Raw genomic sequence first — 23,026 nt, 5'->3', positions numbered from 1 at the left:
TGCCTTCTCATTGATGTGAAGATCTTGCTGATCAATAAAAACTTACTCTTTCTCAGTGTTAAACGTGTGTTTTTGTTCTCCCAGTTGAACTTGAAACTCTTCAGTATTGATGCTTTCCACATGGCCCTCTTGAGTATTTTTTCTAGAACTCTTCCACCAGAAGTGGTTTTCTAGCTTGAATCCATATTTCTTATTCTAGACATCCTGTAATAAGTCCAGAATAAATAACATTTCTTTGTTCCTTTGTGCTCTTGTTCTGTTGGTTTGTTTTGGTCTTCATATTGCAGTCCATCAAGTTTGCTGTACTCCATGCTTAAAGTGTTAATCATGTCCTGGAGAATTTGATAGAAATTCTCATTCATTCTGCCTCACTCTTCATCTTTTTTGTTGCTGTGTTTTCTGTAAGCAGCTGTTGCTGTTTGCTTGTTTTATTTGTACAAGCAAGGGTTTTAAAATGGCATGTATTCACATATTCTGTGACGATTACAGACATTTCTATCTCTAAATGCACATATTGGTGTAAAATAGAATGCTTTTGGGCATCCGTGAATACTTAAGAATCTGTATGAATGCAACTGTAACTTCAAATGGATATGCATGATTATAAAAACATGGGAGAAAGAATCCCAACACTTTATTGATTAGGACAGCATATGTTCTGTGTGAATGTGCAGATGGGGAGGAACTCTATCAGTAGTGGTAGGAAGAAGGGTAATGGTTTTAAGATAAAAGAGGGGAGATTTGGATTAGATATTAGGAAGAAATTCTTTACTGTGGGGGTGGTGAGGCACTGGAACAGGTTGCCCAGAGAAGTCATGGATGCCTTGTCCATGGAGGTGTTCAAGGCTAGGTTGGATGAGACTTTCAGCAACCTGATTCAGTAGAAGGTGTCCTTACCCCTATCAGGAGGATTGGAACCAGGTGCTCTTTAAGGTCCCTTCCAACACAAATAATTCTATAATTCTACGAATTTATTTGCATAACCTGAATTTACATGGCTAGTGGCCCTTTTTTTCCTTGTGGTGCAAACAAGTTTCCTTAATATCAAAAGAAAAAGTAATTTTTTTTTTGCTGGGGCAATCTGTATTGATTTCCAATTGATTCATATCCCTTATTTCCTTATTTGTATATTATGAAATTTCTAAGCAAAGTGATGACACTGAAACCTGTATAAATACTAAGTGTTCTGCTATTTTGCATTTTTCTTAATTGATATATTATTGCATCATATGCGTTTCTTTTTTTTACATTTCCTTGTTGAGTGTGTCATGGTGGATTTAGGCCAAGAAGTAAATCTTACTTTTTGTTCCATGATCAAAACTGATGTTCCAGTAGTACTTTGAATATTGTTCTCTGGCGATAGGCTACACTGTATGAACAGCTACATATAATGGCAAATTATGAGATTATCAAGCTGTATCCATTTGCCAGCTTGTTAGAGAAAACATTACTATGTGGTTATACAAAGCGGCTCCTGTAGTTTGTGTTTGCTGGTCAAATGGAGAAAAATTACCACTAAGTTTATCCTCCTATTTATTTTTATTAGGAAATTGAAGATATTTTCTGATCTCCAGACTTGTTTATGCACACTGTGGTTAAGGAATAGCCCTGTCAAGTCAGGGGTTCATGTTTAAGAATCTACAGGATCCAAAACATGAGGGGTTTAATTTTTTTTTTCTAAAACAGTATCTATAATCTTATTTTAAAAAATCCCACAACAGCACTTAGAAGAATTGTCTTTATTTTTCCCTAAGATTAAAATCTTGAATGCTGTTGGGAGCAATCGGAAAAGACATTAAATACTTCTCTTGCTTTTCTGCAGTTAACCAGTCTCTGATGGTAGTAACTTAGGAAATCTTGAATTTTTACCAGAGACTTACAAAACGTACTCTGCATTGGCATGAAAAGATTTCTGCCAGCCTTTCTAAAATTAATATCCATCCTAGTATTTGGTAAATAGCAAATGTGAAATCTAAACATAGGGGAAAAAATAAAACAAGCACGATGTTTGGTGGGAGAAAAGTAATATTATTCTTGAAATCTTAAATTGGGATTTATTTTTTTATAGAGAGTAGAATTTTGTTTCCTTCAAACTGTCGTCAGGATGAATGGCAGTAATTAAAATTCCTATTGTCTCCTCTAGGCGTGAAAAGGTTTTAGTTGTTGTCATGGTGACAGGTGAGTGACAGCTTCAAAGTGAGTAATTGCTACTGAGAGCTCCATTATGAATTTTTACAATGTTTCAGAAAAGGTTTCAGGGCAAAATGGGATTTCTTTATTGGGCTTTCAAAACATCTTGGTTTTAGCCTGTTTTTGTGTAAAGAAATAGTGTCTAGGTGACTTTGTTTCAGCAAGTTCTTTTTAAGAGCCATGTGAAATAGCACTGCTAATTGCTTTTTCTTATCCTGCTCTGATGGGAAGGGGCAAATTCAGAGCTGGTTAGAATGCACAGTACCCTGTGGGTCTCGTATATTGAATTGTTCTCTAGCACTCTTTCCTTTTACAGCAGAGGGGCATGTTCTGTGCATGCATATATAGTCTGTACGTATGATGTTGCATTTGTTGCCTTTGGGGAATTTGTAATGTGTTTCAGGTGATAAGTTTTAATGGATCATTTGTGAACAGGATAGCATTGGGTTATAAAGATTTTCTTATGTGTACAAAAGTTTTATAAACTCGGTTTTGGAAAACTGTACTGGAAAAATCAGTTTAGAATTATATTTGATTTTCGGGGTGTAGAAAGTTGCTGTGAATCCCATTCCTGAGTAGTGGAAGTTACACACTTAAGGAGGGAAAGTTTTGTATTGTTGATTTTAGAGTCTCCACAGTGCTTTTTCTCCTATCAATTCCATGATTTTAAGAACGATGAGGAAAGTCATATTTACAAAGTATAAGGGTGCTTGTAAATCATGATTTGCATTAGATGATACTGCACTAAAATGTGTATTTGTCTCAAAACGCTCTATGAGACACTAATCCAGTTGTATGCATCGCTGTTGCCACATACCTGTTTTTCTTCAAATCTGAGATGCTTTCTTTGGTTCTGAGAGTTGTTTAGGAACAACGTTTTAAAACTGGATTTTACTTTATATAGTGAATTGATATAAATTTTGTTCCAGATCCCTTGAAATGCTCATTAAATAAGAATTATTTAAGATTTTGGCATGTTAACCTGGCTGCCTGCTCATGTTCTCCAGTTCTTATCACTTACCACTGGTAAACATGAATTAATTGTAGTAGCTTACTGATGTATCAGCTTTCTGATACTAGGCTGAGTTGAAGGTTTCTCTTGGATTTTAATGGCTTCATTCCATCCTTTATAATGCTTCTTACATTTGTGCACTTTTGTATCTTTATTCTAAAAAGCACTGTAATTAAAAACATGAGCACATTATAACCAAAACCTATCTACTGTTACTAAATATGCGAAACATCAACTTTGAAAAATTTAAGAATTTTAATCTTTGAGAAATCTGCATAACTTATGTCTCTAGAGCCTCACAATTAAAACCTCAAGTATGCATATGTGCACACACGTGCTACGTGTGTGTATATTAAAAAAAGCATAAAGAAATATATCAGTAGACATATACTTGTTTTACTTTTGTTCTTAGCATAAAGCAACAGCAATAGTTTTTGGATTTGGCCACATAATAGTTCAGGAACCCTCATTAGCCTTACTTTCTGCTGGCTGTGACAGGAACAGTTGATGAGCTGAAGTACTACTGTGTTTGTGGAGGAAAACTGTTGAGACTCTGCAGTGACATTTTCTGCATGACTGTGTATCCAACCAAATGCAATCAGATTTTTCTCAGAGGTGATGAAGTATCTTGGATGTGAACTGTCATTCTCTGTGTGGCAAACCCTGACAGGTTTTGGTTTCGTGTGCCAAGGAATAAGTGAACTAAGGATGTTCAAAGTATTTTTCTGTTTCCTTCTGGCTTATAACTTTATGAGCTCAGTAGCTTAGAAGATACTCTTACATGAAAAGTACACTGAAAAATGGGGTTAGATACATTAAATTAAGAGCACTGAACTATTTTTGTATTGGAAGCTTTAAATATCATTGTTTTCTGTATAAGTAGACTTAGGCTTTCGAAGATTACCTTTCCATGCTTTAACTCATCCCAAGAGTATTGATTCTTAAGATGCCTTCTTACGAAAATGTTCATAAGAATCCTTTACAGACTGACGAAAGGTGACATCCTGCTTGATCGTAGTTCTGTAAACACCAACGTGTGTGAGTTGTCCCATTTGACATGTTTGTAAATTAAGCATGTCTTTAGTCAGTTTTTATATTGTAGCTGGTTAATGACATTTCGTTTTTTTCAGGTTTCATTTTTACTGATCTGTTTGTCTAGTAAGTAGTTTAGATGATGTCAGTGCTGTAATTTAGACTTTCAGCTGATGCCATTGATACCTCAGCTATGGAAAGGATGTTACGGCACTGTGTTGTGGAAGTCTTGCTGTTCCTTGGAACCCGTGGCTTCTGTCCCTACCTAAATTTTTCATTCCAGATAAATGTATTGCGCTTTCTGGTTAATCATTTGAACTTTATTTTGTTTGTTTTAAACTACGCTTGGTTCACTTTCTTCACTTTCAGAAGCAAAATTGCTTCTGGTCATAGTGCCTGTTAAAATGAGTTTACATTAAGAAAGTTTTTAGTGTGATGGGTCATTTCCAGGCATTTTGATTCAAGTATTGTACAGAGTACTGGTTCAGGAAATACAGTAGGCGACTCTAGTCTTATCTTGGATACAGAGAGGAGGAGAGTGCACACAGAAATTTGTAATTTAAAGAAAAATAAATGGGAGCATTTTGAAACAAAGTTTCTTTTAATATGGTGACTATATGCAACATGAAACAAAACTGTTTTGTGATCCAGTCAGCAAATGATACAATGTTTGACTTCGTTGTAAAACAATGGTATTTCGGGTTGGATAATGCTAATAAAGGCGTAGAACCCTACTTGCTTCCCCAGTCCTCAGTAGGAAATCTGCTTCTTGCCAATTAAAATAATGTGATTAGACATTTAACTGCAAAATACTGGAAAAAAGCACACACCAACCAAGAAAAACTGACATCTTACAAGTTCTGCCTTAGTCTGTACTTTGCCGTCTGCATTGTAGTAGTTCTTCAGTTATGATCAGGAAGTGTTATCTGCTTTAATTGAAGTTTTTGAGGAAGTTTAAGTAATTTATATGGGTTTAGTTTTAAGAAATTTTATTCATGCTCTTTAGAATTAGCTATTTAAATTAGCTGTTGAAATTTGTTCTTAGAAACTCCACAATGGAAATCCTGAGGTGCTGTAGCACAGTTTTCCTTCACTGATAGTTCTGATCTTTCAGTAACAAAGAAAATGTTTGTGAACAAAAGCAGCTCAATATCTAAAATGGTAGAGTTGAAGAAACAGAATAAGGAAGAGATAGTGTGCCAGAGCAATGATATTCTCTAACTCAAGGGCTTACATTTAGTTCCTCTCTGTACGTTTTGATGCCAGCTTGTTACAGGTGCTTGATAGTTTTCCATGAACGAAGAGTGTGGAAGGTTAGTGGAAAATATTTTAAGAAAGGTTGAGATGGGTGCATCTTGAACTTCAGCTGGTTTTGGAAGATAAAATCTGTCTGTGCAGTCTTCCTGTCTGCTTCTAATTTCTATAGTGACCACAGTGGTATGACAGGCTGGTTGGACTAAAAGTAGCGCAAAGTGAAAATCTTGCTTGGAAGTGAAGAGTTTATAGAAGTTGGGAGTGGAAAAGCCTGGAGCAATATATTTACAGAATTGTTATATTATTTGGAGATAGGAATGTCTGAAACCTTCTCAATTACAAAATAGTGCTGTACATACAGGCTCTGTGAAAATCTAAGAAGAAGAGTTTTCTAAGAGTCTATTGTGTTATGGAGGTTGCAATAGAAGCAGTGGTGTGAAGACTGAACTGAGAATCCCATTTTAATTATTTCCTAAGAAATCTGCTAATTGATACCATTGAGATTTAATTTGTAGAAACAGCTGCTGCTCTTAATGCCCCACATTTAACATTCTGAATATCTGCATTTAAAAAAGTCTGCTCCATTTGGAATCTTACAGGTCAGTTAATATTTCATTTTTGATTATTGAATTTATGAATACATAGTAATCTTGGTTGTAAAAGTTGTATAATTATTTATGAATATATCATATATGGTTATAATATGGTTATATTTTAGTTACTGTGTGAAGAAGAAGACAGGATGTTTCTTTAGGAAGCTGGAATTACCTGTACTTCTGGCCCCAGGGAACAGTTGGGAGCTCAAGGAACAGAAGAGAACATTTCAGAGGATTAGAAAACAAGGAAGATACCTGTGTCCTTATATGACTTTCTTAGTTGCTGGAATTTGGTTTTCCTAAGGGAAAGTCCTGTTAAAAGCTGGTGAGCTGGGCTGCGTGTGTTGCAATGCCGCTTGCCTTCTGAAGGGCATATTAGGTCTTGCTAGTCCGGTCCCTCATATGGTGGTTTTGGGCAGTAGTTGCTTTCTGAACTCTAATGATATTTTTCCTGTAATATAACCAGAACTGTCATGAACTGTTCTTTTCTTCCTCAGTGGTAACTATATAGAATTGATTTTATCATTGGCATTTGGCACTTTGCAGCTCTGTACACATCCTGCACCTGTATCCTTGCATGTACTCTTCCCTATTGCTCTTGCATTGTCACTCTTGCTTCTTTACTCAACTTACCACTGCATGATGAACATAACACAAAGAGCTGATAAAATTTAAAATCCCTTAACTGCCTTGAAAATATTTTGAGAATAATTTGTGTAGCACCTAGTTTATGAACTATACATGATGTTTGGATGCTTTTATCAAGTACAGAAAATCTTAAGCAATCTAGAATACAATTGTAGTCGATAAAAATATGTGCAGACAATCTGTGGTAAGTGTACTCCAGTCAAAATATGTTTTAAATGAACTTTGTGAATTTTCAGTGGGCAAACTGTAGTTAGCAGGTTGAGGGAGGTGATTCTGTTCCTCTGCTCTGATCTTTTAAACCCCAACCTGGAATACTGTGTTCAACTCTAGGGCCCCCAGAATAAGACAGACATGGATCTGTCCAGAGGAGGGCCACAAAAATGATTAGAGGGTTGGAATACCTCTCCTTTGAAGGCAGCCTGAGAGAATAAGGCTTGTTCAGCCTAGAGAAGGGAAGGCTCCGAGGAGACCTTGTAGTGGTCTTCCAGTGCTTAAAGGGAGGGGGCCTACGGGAAGGATGGGGAGCAACTCTTTATCAGGGAGTGCAGTGACAGGACAAGGGGTAACAGTTTTAAGATGAAAGAATGTAGATTCAGACTAGATATAAGGAAGAAATTCTTCACTGTGGAGGGTGGTGGGTTGCCCAGAGAGGTCGTGGATGCCTCATCCCTGGAGGTACTCAAGACCAGGTTGGGTGAGGCTTTCAGCAAGTTGGTCTAGTGAAAGGTGTCCCTGGTCGTGGCAGGAGAGTTGGAACTGGATGATCTTTGAGGTCCCTTGCAACCAAAACAGTTCTGTGATTCTGTGATAATTATATTGGAGGGACATTGCTTCATATATATGCATCCCTTTATTTCCTTTCAATAGAAGTATTTCAGAGTGAAAACAGGTATGTAGGTATATAAGGTATGTAGGACTAGACATTTCAAAGTGCCGAAAAGTTTAAGCTGCTTTTTCTTAATGACTTGAGAATACAGTGCCTTACTCTGCAACCTGCTTATGTCAGAAAAATGTAGAATATGCACATGGCATTTGTGAGCTGTCTGAAAATAGTTAAATTCAGAGTAGTTAAATTAAAACTTAAGTTCACAGCGTGTAACATGAAGGTCCCACAATGCTGGATATAAAATGAAGTCTGTATCATTCAAGATAAGAATAATTCATTAATTTTTTTTTCCTAGAGAACATAATCTTATTCTGAAACAGGGTATTTTCCCTCCTTTCATTCTGATTTCACAGTAATTTGCATTACAATGTAGTTGTATCTTTCTAGTGTTGTACTTTGAGATGAATGAATATTGCCAGTCATCACTTTTGGAATTTAATCTATTGTATTAACATCTGTAATTTAGGTTTAGATTCCTGGATTGTTTTCAAAGAACAGTAATAACATGACAGTGTGTTACCACAAAAGCAAAGATATTCTGGAGCATTTAAGTTGAACTTCATGTTTCAGTGCAGTTTCAGTCATACCTGGATGTTTGAAGTTGATAATAACTAGGAACTGAGCAGAAAGGTTTTGATTAATTAGCATAGGGAAGTTAATCTCAGAGTGAATTTAATTTTGGAGACTTACATTTGGACATGGAGGTTTTTAGATGATGTTGACTGGTTCACTTTTGCAGGACTGCTCTGGCAGTTTAATTTTGCCCAATAATTTCTTTGGGAAGGTCACAGAATCATCGAATCACAGAATTGTTGAGATTGGAAGGGACCTCTGGAGATCATCTAGTCCACCCCCCCACCCCACCCCTCCCCGCCGCTAAAGCAGGTCTACCTAGAGGAGGCTTTACATGTAGTAGTTGAAGTAGTCCTTTCTCCTACTGAAACACATTGAATGTTTTTTCTTGTATGCACTGCAGTAGTACTGCAAAGGCTGCAAAGGAGGTTAAGACTCTAAAGTGGTAGATACCTTTTCTCTCATTTGAAAGTCTTAAATGTTAATAAAATGTTGATATTGCAAAAATAGGATTACTGGGCAGGGTCGTAGAAGAAATCTACTTCAGAGCTAAGGTGTGAATCCTCACGTCCCAAACCTCGATGTAGTAATGCCAAAACCATTAACTTTTATTTGTTAATGATGCAGAAAAAATTACTGAACTTCAAATTTAGCCACTTTCTCTTTTCTTGTGGGAAAAACCCATTTCTCTGTAAAGACACATTTCCAAGACGCATTTCCAAGACCTTATCCTATATCCAAAATAACAAAAATGTCATCAGTCAATGAATTTAAATTGTTTTAACTTTATAATGCAGAACTGATGAATATAACCATAAAGCAGAATCACTCTGAGTCAGCAATGACTTATTTGGCAAAAATCAGTCACACTGATGTCTTAACTCTTTTCTATGCTACTTAAAGATTTAGTATTTTTAAAAAATACAGTAATTGCAGGGTCTATTAAGTTGCGTTTTATGATTAAAGATCCATTTGTTGGCCACTTCATTAGAATTAAATACGTATGAGCAGCAAATGTTTGGAGTAATGATTCGTGACCTTGATTACTTCCAGAAGTGGATTGGAATAAATTAAAATACGAATTAATCTGAAATTAAGTTTTTATATGCAGGACATAAGAAATCCTCAGGATGAAATAATACAGGGTTTGTCCAATTACTTACTTTTCTCTAAGAGGAGCTATTTCTTATTAGTAAGTTTTGACTTTCGGTAATCAGATAAAGTCCCAGAGAAGGTGAATGTGACAGTCACGTCACAGCTAAGCAGCTTCCGAACAAAAGGACTGGTGCTTTTTCCCCTTTTGTACCAGGCTGTTGGTGTAAGCTGCAGCTTTTCCATGAGCATGAAGGAAGAATGAGAGACCAAGTGAGTAGCTGTGCAGACCATTTAGTCTGTTTTCTATTACTTAGGAAGACAGTTAGGATGCTTGAAAAAGAGTAGTTAACATATTTTACAGTTGGACAAAGTGAAAACCATTTAAATTTACAGTTCAAGGACTTAAAGCTAAAAATTTTAATGTACTGGGGCACACTAAGAAGGCGGAAATAAATCTTAGCTTTGATATTATTTGCTGTAATGTCAAACATAGTTTTGGAGAGGTGGAGAATATAGTGATTTCTTGAGAAAATCCTTGCAATATTGATGGGTGGGTGGTGGTGGTTTAATTGTACAGAATAGTCAGTATGTAAAACAAAACCAAAACAGATACACCAACGCCCCCAAACAAATGATTTGTCTTCTGCAAATAATTAAGTTGCTAGATTATACATTTATCTTGGCATTTTTTAAAACATTGTGCGTTTTCTATATTTGGTAAATAAATGCGACTGAAGCACTGAAAGCATGAAAAGGTGATGTGCTGCTTGTAGTCTTTTTCGTCAAATATATACACATATAATACTCGTGTAGCACTTGGGTGTTTTTGCATTTCAAAAGCTAGCATTGAGTGAAACTATTTTTACTGTAGTGCTGGTATGAAGTTCTCTGGAGTGTCTAGGTCTTAGTCTGGCTCTGCTCACTCATGTGATTTGGAGTACTTTATTTTTGATCTTGCTGCATCTGAAGGGGAAAAAACCCTTTCAATTCCCTGAATAGTGGAAGACTATTTAATACTTACATTTTCAAGAGATTGCGAAGTTTTCTGTCAGTGGAAGATGCACATTTTTGAAAGCATTCTGTCATTGTATGCATTGTTAAATAATTACCTAAAGAACAAATATTATTTCATGTGAAGTTACTTCACCTTCTTACCTGCCAAGTTTCAGTCACATGCTTGATAGAGACTTCCTTGGCATTGAAAGGACTTAATGCGGGATGTGAGGAAGGTTTTTGGAATGTCTTTCAGTCTTTAATCCTGCCAGCACTCCCTGTCTTCACTCCAGCCCTCATCAGCTATGTGAGAGCTCACCTGCTGCCCGATTCTCTTGCTTCAGTGTTGCCCTGGCTGGTGTGTTGGCTGACAGGAGGAAAGGCAGCTTAGCGGCAAGACATGCAAACTAGAGCATGCCCTGAGTGGTTCTTGTGCTCTGCTCTGGCCCTACTATTTGGCAATGGTAAACATTGGTGGTGGTTTGAGGTCAGAAAGTGAAAGAGCATGTTCCTTCCAGGTTGCTGGCCAGGTCAGGGAGATGGCAGAGGACTAGTCCTTGCATTTTGAAAGTGAGAGGTGGGTAATACTGTGTATCATGTGGCCAAGGTCTTATTTAACGGCATATTTATCTGATGTTCAGCTACGTGGACTCTGTTGTGGAGCCTTGTAGGCTGTGGATACCCTGGCAGGAAAGCAGCAGCAGAAGCCATGCTGTTGTGGTCTTGGAGGCGTTATCTGTACTGACTTCGCGTTGGTGAGAATGGAGGGCTCTGGTGGGGGTTTCGGCGTGGTGGAGCTGCAGGATAAGAACCAGACATAGTGGCTGTAACATGCTGCTCAAGTGGTGCAGAAGGAATGTAGGTGATAGCTCCACTATATATGGTAGTGCAGTAAGAACTGTCTTTTGGCTGGATTTTGCTGCAGCCTTGCTCCCTGAACCCAGGTTAAGGAGCCTGATTTAATTTGTTTTGGCTGTTGGTATTTTGGCCGTTAAGTTTGGCTGTTGACTTCCAGGCTTATCATGAAAGGTGGTGGTTGCTTCATCCTTCCAGTAACTTAGAAAAATAATAGCACTTTTCATGTGTTCAAGAAAGGAGTTTTCATCTTTTCTAGTGGGATACTGTGATTTCACAGAGTCTAATTCAGAGACGATTTTGAAGGTCTCCAGATGACTGCATGCTGTCCAATAATGCATATTGGCGTTTGCTGATACAAACGAAACATCTGAACCATTTCACAGAAAACCAACAAAGTAATTTTAAAAATGTGTTTGCTAGCTAAAGCTATTTTTCATATGGAAAGAGTGAATATGTGTTTGTTTATGCTTTCCTTGTGCGATTTTCTTTAGCGACTAGATTTTATTGTCATCAGATATGTCTACTGTGGGCTCCTTTTGAGCTGGGTGTTTAGGCACTGTTAATGTGCCTGCTCAGTAACATTAAGAAAATAATGTTTTTCCCATGTCTGGGTTGTTCTCAGTGCCACTCTTCTCACAGCTGTCTGATTGTATTTTATTTTAATATTTTATTCTTAACTTTTCACCTTCTAATAGGGCAATGTGTTGAGTCAAGAAATTAAACACAGAATGTGATTATATGAAAACTTCTTAAATTTGATTTATGTTGAGTTCCCTTAAGACATTTAATACAGTAAACTCAGCTTAACCTATGCCAATAATGCAAGTTGTTATTAACCCATTGCTATAGGTTATATTGCGACTTGACAGGCTTTGATTACACAGTGGTGGATTCGGGGACTAGGGAGGGAACATCGGATGGCTGAAAATAATAGTCTTCTTTCTGCAGAATTAGTTCATTCATTTACATTTGGCAAAGAAAATCCTGGCATTACACACAACAAAATAATTTGTTTTCGAAACAGTTTGTGTTTCTGCATTGGATAAAATAGTGATTATTAAAAGCAGAAAAGTTTTAGAGATTGGAACTGTTTAGTAGAAAATTTAAATTCTTAATATCTTAATTTTTTTTTTGTTTGTGTAAAACTTGTCTAGTAGTGTTATGTATATTTTAGCATATTTTCCAGTGTGTAGATGCCAGAGACAGTACCTAAATTCTAGAGCAGTATTTCTGTGACTGTTCGGAAGTGACTTAAGAGTTTCTCTGCTTGTTTGATGTGGAGCCACTGAGTATCGTAGAATCATAGAAGAGTTTGGGTTGGAAGGGACCTTAAGTATCATCGAGTTCCCACCTCCCTGCCGTGGGCAGGAACACCCCCCTTCTAGATCAGGCTGCCCAAGACCCCATTCAGCCTGCCCTTGAACACCTCCAGGGACGGGGCATCCACAGCTTCCCTGGGCAACCTGTGTCAGTGCCTCACCACCCTCATTGTGAATCATTTCTTCCTAATATCTCGTCTAAATCTATAAGGTCTACCCAGGACCTTTTCTTCTCTAGGCCGAACAGCCACAAATCTCTCAGCTTGTCCTCATAACAGAGGTGCTTCAGCCCTCTGATCATCTTTGTAGCCCTCCTCTGGACCCATTGAACAGTCCCCTATCCTTCTTATACTGAAGATTCCAGAACTGGACATGATACTCCAGGTGAGATCTCACAAAAGCAGAGTAGAGGGGCAGAATCACCTCCCTTGAGTGAAATCACTCCTGCTGGCAACACTTCTTTAGATGCAGCCCAGGATACGGTTGGCCTTCTGGGCAGCAAGCGCACTTTGCTGGCTCATGTCGAGCTTCTCATCAATCAGCAACCCCAAGTCCTTCTCTGCAGGGCAGCTCTCAATCATGTTATCCCCATCCTGTATTGAAACTGTGGAATGCCCAGACCCAGGTGTAGGACCTTGCACTTGGCCTTGTTGAACCTTATGAGGTTCACACAGGCTCACTTCTCCAACTTGTCCGGGTCCCTCCAGATGACATCTTGTCCTTCCAGTGTAACAACTGCACCACTCAGCTTGGTGTAATCTGCAGACTTGCTGAGAGTGCACTCAATCTCGCTGTCTATATCATTGATATTAAGATATTAAGCAGCACTGGTCCCAGTACAGCCCCCTGAAGGACACCACTTGTCATGGATCTCCATCTGAACATCGAGCCGTTGACCACTTCTCTCTGAATATGACCATCCAACCAATTGCTTGTCCACCAAACCGCCCACCTATCAAATCCATCTCTCTCCAATTTAGAGAGAAGGATGTTGTGGGGGACTGTGTCAAAGGCTTTACAAAAGTACAGATGGAATACATCCGTTGGTTTTCCCATGTCCACTGACGTGGCTACCCCATCGTAGAAGGCCATGAGGTTGGTCATACAGGATTTGCCCCTGGTGAAGCCATGCTGGCTGACACTAATCACCTCCCTGTCCTCCATGTGGTTTAGTGTAGCTTTTAGGAAGATCTGTTCCATGATCTTCCCAGGCACAGAGGTGAGGCTGACAGATCGATAGTTCGCACAGTCGTCTTTTCTACCCTTTTTAAAAGTGGGCACAATGTCCTTCAGTCACCAGGGACTTCTGCCATGACTTTTCAAATATCATGCAGAGTGGCTTGGCAACTACACTGGCCAATTCCCTTAGGACACTAGGATGCATCTCATCAGGTCCCATAGACTTACATATGTTCAGGTTCCTCAGGTGGTCAGTATTTCTGTATCTCTATAATGAAAGTTGGGTCTAGGTTATTTCTTTGAGCAAGATTGACTGAAGTTGTTGACAATTGATATAGGTATAAATCTTCCCCCCCCCCTTTTTTTTTTTTAAACGATGAAGTGCTTTTTGTTGAAATAAATACATTTCTGGATAATCTATAAACTCTGTACATAATCTAAGAAAAGAATCTTCCAAGTCTGTTTCACAGTTCCAATTTCTAAAATATTAATCTGGAATTAGTTTTAGGCTATCAATAACAGGGGATTTCTCCCTAGACAGTGGGGTAATTTGTGTGATGGAAGCATTTGTATAAATAACATCGTAGTGAAGTTTTATCTGCTTTATAGCCTTGGCCTCAGACCCATTTTATGTGAAGGATGAAAGATTGTGACTAAACATGACAGCTCATAATACTGTATTGATTAATGCAATCTTTAATTTTCTTTTAAAGAGGTACTAGGCTTTGACAGTGCAAATAATCCCTTTCTGTAATCTTTCAAGTTTTATTTAATGGCAGAGGCGGCTATTATGTGTTGGGTTTTTCTCCAGCTGGTCTGCACCACCTGCAGGACCGAAGTGAGACTCGGAAAGTGGGGTGATGAAGTCCTGCCAGGAATGGCTCCTGCTGCCCCTGGTTAATGGGCCTTCTATTTCAATTGAGTATAAATTTGGCTCTGGGTTTGCATGGATTTGTGTGTGACTTACGGTAGCATTCGAAGAACTGATGCTAACATCATGGCTTTTGTATGTATCAGTATTTCAGTGCTGTAGGTGCTGTGTCTCTTTCAAAAGCAGTCACTAGATGTGTAACTCACAACTCTGAACGTCTGATAGACTCCATTAATTTATACTTATTGCTCTAGGCAAGGTGGTGATGTTTTACGAGTCTTCTCTTAAGCAAAAGATTGCTGTTATGTGCCTTTCAGGAATACTGTGGTCCATTCTATACTTAAAATTTTATAGGAAAATATAATTTACAAATGCTTTTTAATTTGGAGAAGGTGCATTATCCAATGTAGTGAACTGAATGAGATTGGGGAGGGAGGAAGCACCTTTAAAACAGTCAAGAGTAACACAAACCAAAGGAAATAACATTGGTGCTGTAATTTTGTTTTTTTGGCTTAAGCTGTACGTGAGTAGAGTTTGAAGTGTTGCAGAATTAGCCACAAGACAAGCTGGAACAGTTACTAATGAAGGAACTTTTATTAATATATATGCCTGTAAAGACAAACAGCCAACCCACAAGAATAGGTATGCGCTGTGGGAATTGTGGTTTCTTCATATTGAATGGTACTTCAGTGAATGAGATGATAAGTATCTTTGTGTATTCTTTAGCCTGGTGTCTGAAGGTGATGAGGTGTGTGGGATTGGTCCGTACCTCAACGGCATCATGAAGCAGTGGAAAACGTGGGTGAGGCTAGAGAGGGACTGAGACAGACCCATGCATGTTTTGAATGTCCTTAACTGCAGAGAAAGGTTTGGTTGAAACGTGTGTCCCATTATATAAAAAGGACATATCCAGAGGAACCCAGCTGCATAAGTTCTCTTCTTTTTTTTCATGGAATATTTGTTAGTAGAATGTGAATGGACTTTGGATTTAGTCATTTGGTAAAGAAGTAAATTAATGGTGTTACTAAAAGTTGAAGGAAGAAACCAGGTTTTAATGCCAATTTGAGTTTTTACCTCCTAAATGACGTGGAGATTTTGCATTTTTCTGTTAGCAAGATCTGTTCTGTGAAACTTCTTTGGGTTTTTTTTTTTTGGTTTTTTTTTTTTTTCTTCCCCTAGAAATAGGAACTGTACCCAACTTTATGTGATTTTAGTGAGACCTCGAGGTGTGTCATGCTCAAAGCAGGGTCAGTAGTGGGATCAGACTGGTCTTCCTCCGCTTTGGTGTTGGAAACTACACAACCTCACTGGGCAGCCTGTTCCAGTGCTTTACAATCCTCACAACAAATCTTCATATCCTTGAGTTGAAATAGCTTCTCCTACATGCCATCTGAAGCTCTCTTGTTTCAGTTCATGCCTGCCCTCTTGTCCTTTGGTCATGTACAACTGTGAAGAGCCTTCTTGATTACCTCCTTGCAGGAGGCTGCTGCTTAGTCACCCTGAAGCTGTCATTTCTCCAGGCTGAACAAGTCTGGCTCACTTCAGTCTCTCCTTACAGGTGCTCCTGAGCACGTTGGTGCCCCTCCACTGAACTCGCTTCAGTTTGTTGATTCCTTTCCTGTATGAGGAGGTTCAAAATTGAATGCAATATTCAGGTCTATAGCCCTGAGACAACTTGATGGATACCAGCTATAATTCTTTAATTCCTTTCCAGACACTTGTGATTTTGTAAGAAAACCGTATTTGATTAAAATTTTATTCCCATGTTATAAGCTGTAGATAAAATGTTTCCACTTTATGGAAAGGGGGAAAGGGCAATGTGTTTTCACATTGTCTGAGGTCGAACACAGCAGCCCAGCAAGGTTTCAGTCTTCAGTATCAGTATTGTACTTTGATAATCACTATTTAAGATTATACATTAAATTCAATAAATAATAAATCAGAAATGCATTTGTCTTAAGAAGCTGAAAACTGTCTTCAGCATTAAGAAGCTCATGAAGGGAAAACGTTCTGAGGTTGTCTGTCTTACATGGTAAAGGAATAAAGTTTTTGAAAGCTGTTTTATTCAGTTTTCATAGTTATTGTATTAAGTAGTTCTGTTTTCTGCACTGTATGGCTTGCTGCTTAGATGAAAGCTTGGTGCTGGAAAACTTGTATTTGCTTTCATATTTAAAGCAATGTGGATTGTTGTATCTATTGTTGTGTCTTTTAATCAAAGTAAAATATGTTCAAATAGGACTGGCCAGGGTTTTCAGCCTCCATTGGTAAATTCAGGTGCTGTGCATATAAACATCTCTCTTATTTCATCCAGTTTTGTCATGGCTTAAAAATTGAGATACATAATGTTTTTGTGTGAAGCTCCCCTTAAATGCTTCTTCAAAAATAGTACAGTTATATGGCAGTGCTTGTTGGATGGCTTCCTCACTAACCTCTTTAAGTTATGTTTGGCATTGGAATGTAAGGGTATGCTGCTTTTATCCAGGGTGTTTTAATCATATTACTTATCAATATAACCACTTTCTCTTTTATTAGAGAATGGATTTATTAATTTAGTTTGTGTATCAGATCCAGAAGAAACAAATCATGTGATGTGTCACTCTATGTGGTGCTTTCTTCTGGCAGGATTAGTTTGTAGCAGCTTTTCGTGTGTAACTGTTATGCAGCTCTGCTACTGCAATATAGTGACAGTAGATAGTAATTCTGTGTGGAAGGTTACATGGCAAATGCTGTTTTATGTGTAGTACAGAGTTGATGAGTGAAAAAAGTTAAGTTGCTGCTTTGTTCTCACACCAATGATCCCTCAATGGAAAACACAAAGAAAAAAACCCAACACCTCTATGGTTCCCAAAATGTTTGATTAAAAAAAAATACTTGCTTCCTATGTTAGTATCTGGTTTTGGAGTTTCTACATCTGTTAGGTTGGTGCAAAAATAATTGCTGATTTTAGCCATCAACTTTAAAGCAGTTTATCTCAGCTTAGAATAAAATTTATTAAACAAAATAAGAACCATTAGAATCTACACATTTTTTCCAACAAGAAACAGGTCTATTTATTCTGATAGCATAGAATTCTGGAGTCCTGGGACTGATGAATTGTTTGAAGTTATTTCAAACTGCTGCTTGGTTGTGGGAAACCTCTTACAGGAAGTTGTTGAGATGCTTGAAAATGTGGTAATTGGTGGGAGAGAGGTCTGGTGAGTAAGCTGGGTGAGGTAGAGTTTTGTAGCCCAGTTTGTGCAGCTTCTGCAGAGTCATTTGCAAGAGGTGCAGTTGGGCATTGTTATGGAGAAGAATCGGTCCTTTTTGGTTGACCAATGTCTGTCATAAATGATGCAGTAACTGATGTGTTTTTTTTTTAATTTCCTGGCAATACTTGCCTGCTGTGGTGGTTTTGCCAGGATTCAGGAAGTTGTAGTAGGTGTTTCCACTTGCCGACCATGAAACAGTGACTGTAACCTTCTTTGGATGCTGTGGTATGGGGTAGTGTTTTGGTGCTTCACCTTGTTCCAGCCACTGCACGGGATTCTGTTGATTGTTATATAGAATCCGTTTTTTGTAACAATGTGATCAAGAAATGGATTGCTTTTGTTGTGCAAAAGAAGCGCAGAGCAGACTTCTAATGGCTTTTTAAAAAAAAATTCATTAAGCTTGTGTGGCACCAATTTGTTAAGCTTTCTTGATTTTCCAGTTTGGTGTAAATGTCAAACAGCTGTTGTATGGTCAAATTTTTAGTTCTTCTGCAACCTCTTGAGCTGTTTTACATGGGTCTGTTTCTGTACTGGCCCTCGGTTGATTGCTGTCTATCACAGAGGGACATCTGAAACCCTCTTTATCTTCAAGGCTTTCATTTCTATTACGAAATTTTTGGACTAATGTTGAGCTGTATGTTCATTGATGGTCCCCTGGCCAAATGCTTGGTTGACACTGCTAGCAGTATCTACTGTTTTACATCCCATTTTGAACTCTTGCAACAAAATCTCTTGAATTTGCTTTTTTCCAAAGTGCCTGCCTGTGTCAGTTGTGCTATAGGATTGGAGACTGGATTGTAATTGTGTGGTTTTCCTGTATTTAAGTCAATTAAAATTCATCATACTACAGGTTAGATTAGTGCAAACAAATAGGCAATGTTACATTTACAGACTTGCTTAATGAATACCTGAGAAGTGTTTTAGGCTGCATTCTGATGGCAAGCAGTAAGGTATTATCAAGGATATAGATGTCTGTGCTCACACCCACCAGCAGAACCATAAACGACATCCAGTTTGTAAGGTTAATCTGATTCCACTCCTCACCCCAGGGCCAACTTAAAAGTTACATGAAATGCTGAAGCAGCGTGCTATCAAATGTGGCCAATATCAGCCAGGTTCGTTAACATTGCTTACATCTTGAAGGTCTTGAGTCTTTCTGAGTTGCTGTAAGTACAGCTGGCTTAAGACAGTGGATGACTCAATTCTTATGGTTGTAGATACTGTCTGTGTATGCTGTGAAATGTTAGAATTTGTGTTGCAGTGTCTAATTTCAAAGAACTTGTGTTTTAACTGTGATTCTGTTATGAAATGTCTGAATCTTAACTACTACAAACCCACAGCAAGCCTTGGAAAATGGTGTTCTGTAACCTTGAAATTCAGAATTACTTTTAGCAGTCTATAGCTCAATTTAATAATGATGGTACTGGTAAATACTCAAGAGTGTAACTTTCCTGTAGATTTTTCATGTTTTCATACTTGCTTTGGTTTGATGATTCTGATGATTACTAATTATACAAAAGCAGAATAATACAAAACTGTAAATATGAAAAGGTGATGGCTAGGAAAAAATGCCATAATTAATTGCACAGCAAATTCATAATGTTATTAGAAAAGTTAGGTTCACATTTCAAATGTAGTGTTGTGCTAATACAAGTTACATGGCATTCAGAATTCTCATGGGGAAGCATTGTAAGCCTTTCCCTGTTTTGTTGTGGTTATTAAGTCTTTCTAGTGAAAAAAGAATAGAAGGGGCATGAAGAGTGAAGCCGCATACCATGCCCTTTTAATAAGGCACATTTATTGTGCCTGTTATACATGGTAGATTTCTGGACAACAGAAGTATATTCAGCAGTTGCTTATGTGGAGGAAATACAGGTGATTAACTACGGGGAGACTTGGTTAGCTGATGTGTCTGGAAACAACTGTGCCACTTGTACTTGGAAAGGAAAGATAACTTTCACTGCAACAAGTTTGCTAGATCGCTCTTCCTGGAGAAGTGATCGTTATCATTATTCTGTAAACTGATATTACTGCAAATGCTTAAAGAGCATGAAAACAACAAAAATAAAATTGCAGTCTAAATATAGATATTTAGTGTTAAATTTCTCTCATTCTAACCAAAACAATATACTGCTAGTATTCTTGGAACACATATATGGAAATACTGAGTCAGCTTCAAAGGGATTGGAAGAATTAAATTATATTTACAGATAAAGATGGAGGGAGCAGCAGAGAATAACAGAACAGAATAGTTGAGGTTGGAAGGGACCTTTTGGACTCCATCAGATCCAGCCTCTCCTATTCAGAGCCAGGCCAGCTTCAAAGTTGGAACCAACTTACGAAGTTCGATTTTGTTGCTCAGGGCCTTCAGCTGTTTCCAAGGATAGAGATTTCACAGTCTTGCTAGGCAACCTTTTCCAATGTTTGACTGCTCTCATTGTGGACAAAAATATCCCTGCTATCTAATTCCTTGTTGCAAGGCATTAGCCATCTGTTGTATAGGTTGTTTTGAATAGTATTGTTTATTCTTAATGAGTCCTGTGAGGCAAAACACTTAAACTCTTGCTTTTCAAATTCAAATAAACCACTGTGTTCTGGAAAGCTAATTGTTAGTGGCAGTGGTTTCATTTCTCTCTTTCCAGTTAAGTCCTAAGTATTGAAGCTGCAGATTTGCAGGAAATCTTGGTTTTGTCTGCCTTCTCCTGATCTGTGAAAGCACCATCTGCATTTTATGTAGTGGTGGAACTATTTTTCTGGTTCTCTGCTCTTACTATTTAAAGTGCCGTACTCAGATATTTAAGAAACGCTTTCTTTCCAGATGAAACCTTTATTATTAGCAAGTAGCACTTAGTCTACTAGTAATGAACTAGCTCTTTAATTACAGTAAGAGGACTAATTCATTTTCTGAACGCCCAGTGAATTTATTTAATGGGAAATAAGGCCAGTGGCATCTTGGCTTGCATCAGAAGCGGCGTGACCAGCAGGTCCAGGGAGGTTATTCTCCCTCTGTACTCGGCACTGGTGAGACCGCTCTTTGAATGCTGTGTTCATTTCTGGGCCCCTCACCACAAGAAGGATGTTGAGGCTCTGGAGCGAGTCCAGAGAAGAGCAACGAAGCTGGTGAGGGGGCTGGAGAACAGGCCTTATGAGGAATAGCTGAGAGAGCTGGGGTTGTTTAGCCTGGAGAAGAGGAGGCTGAGGGGAGACCTCATTGCTCTCTACACCTACCTGAAAGGAGGTTGTAGAGAGGAGGGTGCTGGCCTCTTCTCCCAAGTGACAGGGGACAGGACAAGAGGAAATGGCCTCAAGCTCTGCCAGAGAGATTTAGGCTGGACTTTAGGAAAAAATATTTCACGGAAAGGGTGATTGGGCACTGTCAGAGGCTGCCCAGGGAGGTGGTTGAGTCACCTTCCCTGGAGGTGTTTAAGGCACGGGTGGACGAGGTGCTAAGGGGCATGGTTTAGTGTTTGATAGGAATGGTTGGACTCGATGATCTGGTGGGTCTGTTCCAACCTGGTGATTCTGTGATTTGTGAAAGTGCTAGTATGGTATAATAGGTAACTTAATTTCCTAAGTAACCCTACAGCACTTGTGGAACATAGTCCTTTTTCATAGTCTTGGTTGTAGAGTTGAGTTATTAGTGACTAAAAGCCTGCAGATGAGAGCTTGCTGACAGTTCGACTGTCCCTGGAGAGTAAAGCTGACAATGTACTTTAATTTCTAAAACCACAGTGCATCTGCATTTTTCTTAGTAGTCCTAGCCTAAGTATCGCAGGTTGAACAGTCTGCTTCAGTCCTGATTGGAAAGTAAACACTGTTAGCTTATAGCTGACAAATGTGGATGTTAATTTTTACTGTTATAGTTCATTCATTATTTTCTTTGAAAACATCTGCAAGTACCTGTGCCTTTCTTTGGAGTATAAACTCATGTAAAAGTGCTTCTTTAGAAAACAATACTCCTCCATCCTTATGTAAGGAAACGATTGTGGTTGCTTTGTAGCTGTTAGCACTGCAGACTTACTGGAATCATGTTCTCCTGATCTCTGATTTTGTGGGAAAACTGAGGAAGGTGCTTTATTTAACCCACTCCTGTAGGAGAGGTCAGTTTTCAGCTGCCTAGGGAGGGAACTCTGCTGCTGGTGCTGTGGGGTGGTTGGTGGCCTAATATGTTGTTCACTGTTTTTAATGGCTGCAAGGCTAGAATTTTTGTAATAGGTGTGACCGGGAAAAGTCCTTTCAGTGTAACATAAGTTGTCATCATTTACTATGTTCATTATACTGCTCCCTTAGATATGACATCCTGTAGCAAGGCATGTTGGAAAAGGAGTGAAAAGTTGATAACACAGGAAACGTCCTCTGCTGTTCATGGTCCAAGTGGGACCATGTGTACAGTTTGTGAGATTGATTGTGAATTTTATTTGTTATTATTGTATAGGGGCTTGGGGGAGTGTGTATTTTTGCTTGGGGTTTTTGTTGTTGTTGGGTTTTGTTTGTTTTTAAAATGAAGGCATGTCCTTGAGCTATTTACTTGTGAATGTTATGTGCACGACCGGTTTGATTTTTTTTAACTGTCCTTTAGAGAGAGAGTCTTATCTCTTTGGATTTTTGTAACTTTTAAACCCTGCAAAATTTCTCGGTGCCTTATTCTGTTTCTGTGGGACTTCCAGCTGTGCCAGACAGCTGGGTCAAATCTGTGGGACCTGAAACTGCTGATCATTATGACAGGAAAAGCCTCAAATCTTCATTAAAATGGAAAAATGGATCAAGTGTTCATTTTTGGCTCTTTGATGTACAATTAATTCAATGGCTTTGTTATTTTTGTTTTCTGAAAATGCTCACAATGTCTTAGCATTTTGCTGCATTTGATAGGAATTATAGTTTTGGATGTTGGTTACCTAATAATATTAACTAAACCCTAAAAACTCAGAATCTTAAATAAGTGAGCTCTTGTTCCATTGCTCTCAATAATTATAAGGCTTCCTAACAGCTTGTCAACCTTGACCTTTCTAATTCTGAAATACGGCCTTCTACGTCTTCTGTCTCTCAAGTTTTGTGATTTTCATAGATTTCTTCTTTGAACAGGGCTGCAGAATAAGGGCCGTAGTTGGTTTGAAACTCACCAGATATTATCTTGTGTTTTCTATACAATAAATTCAAATGATCTGCTTTGGGGAGGAGGAAGGACTACAGCTTTATCTTGGACTAAGCTTTTCACTCCATTTTTTTGCATTATATGAGTACAGTTAGACAGAGAAAATAATTGTCTTTAATG

The 23,026-nt window shown here is 38.3% G+C and overlaps 1 protein-coding gene across 1 annotated transcript in view; it reads left to right on the top strand.

Annotated features, from left to right (window-relative positions):
* The window catches only part of PLEKHA7 (pleckstrin homology domain containing A7), a 153,219-nt gene that overhangs the window by 66,560 nt on the left and 63,633 nt on the right, over positions 1 to 23,026 (top strand). The window lies entirely within an intron of this gene.

The sequence above is a fragment of the Phaenicophaeus curvirostris genome, chromosome 5 (assembly GCF_032191515.1).
Source record: "Phaenicophaeus curvirostris isolate KB17595 chromosome 5, BPBGC_Pcur_1.0, whole genome shotgun sequence".
In the NCBI taxonomy this organism is placed as follows: Eukaryota; Metazoa; Chordata; class Aves; order Cuculiformes; family Cuculidae; genus Phaenicophaeus; species Phaenicophaeus curvirostris.
Note: the sequence above shows the minus strand (reverse complement) of the source record. Positions and strands in the feature narration are given on the sequence as shown.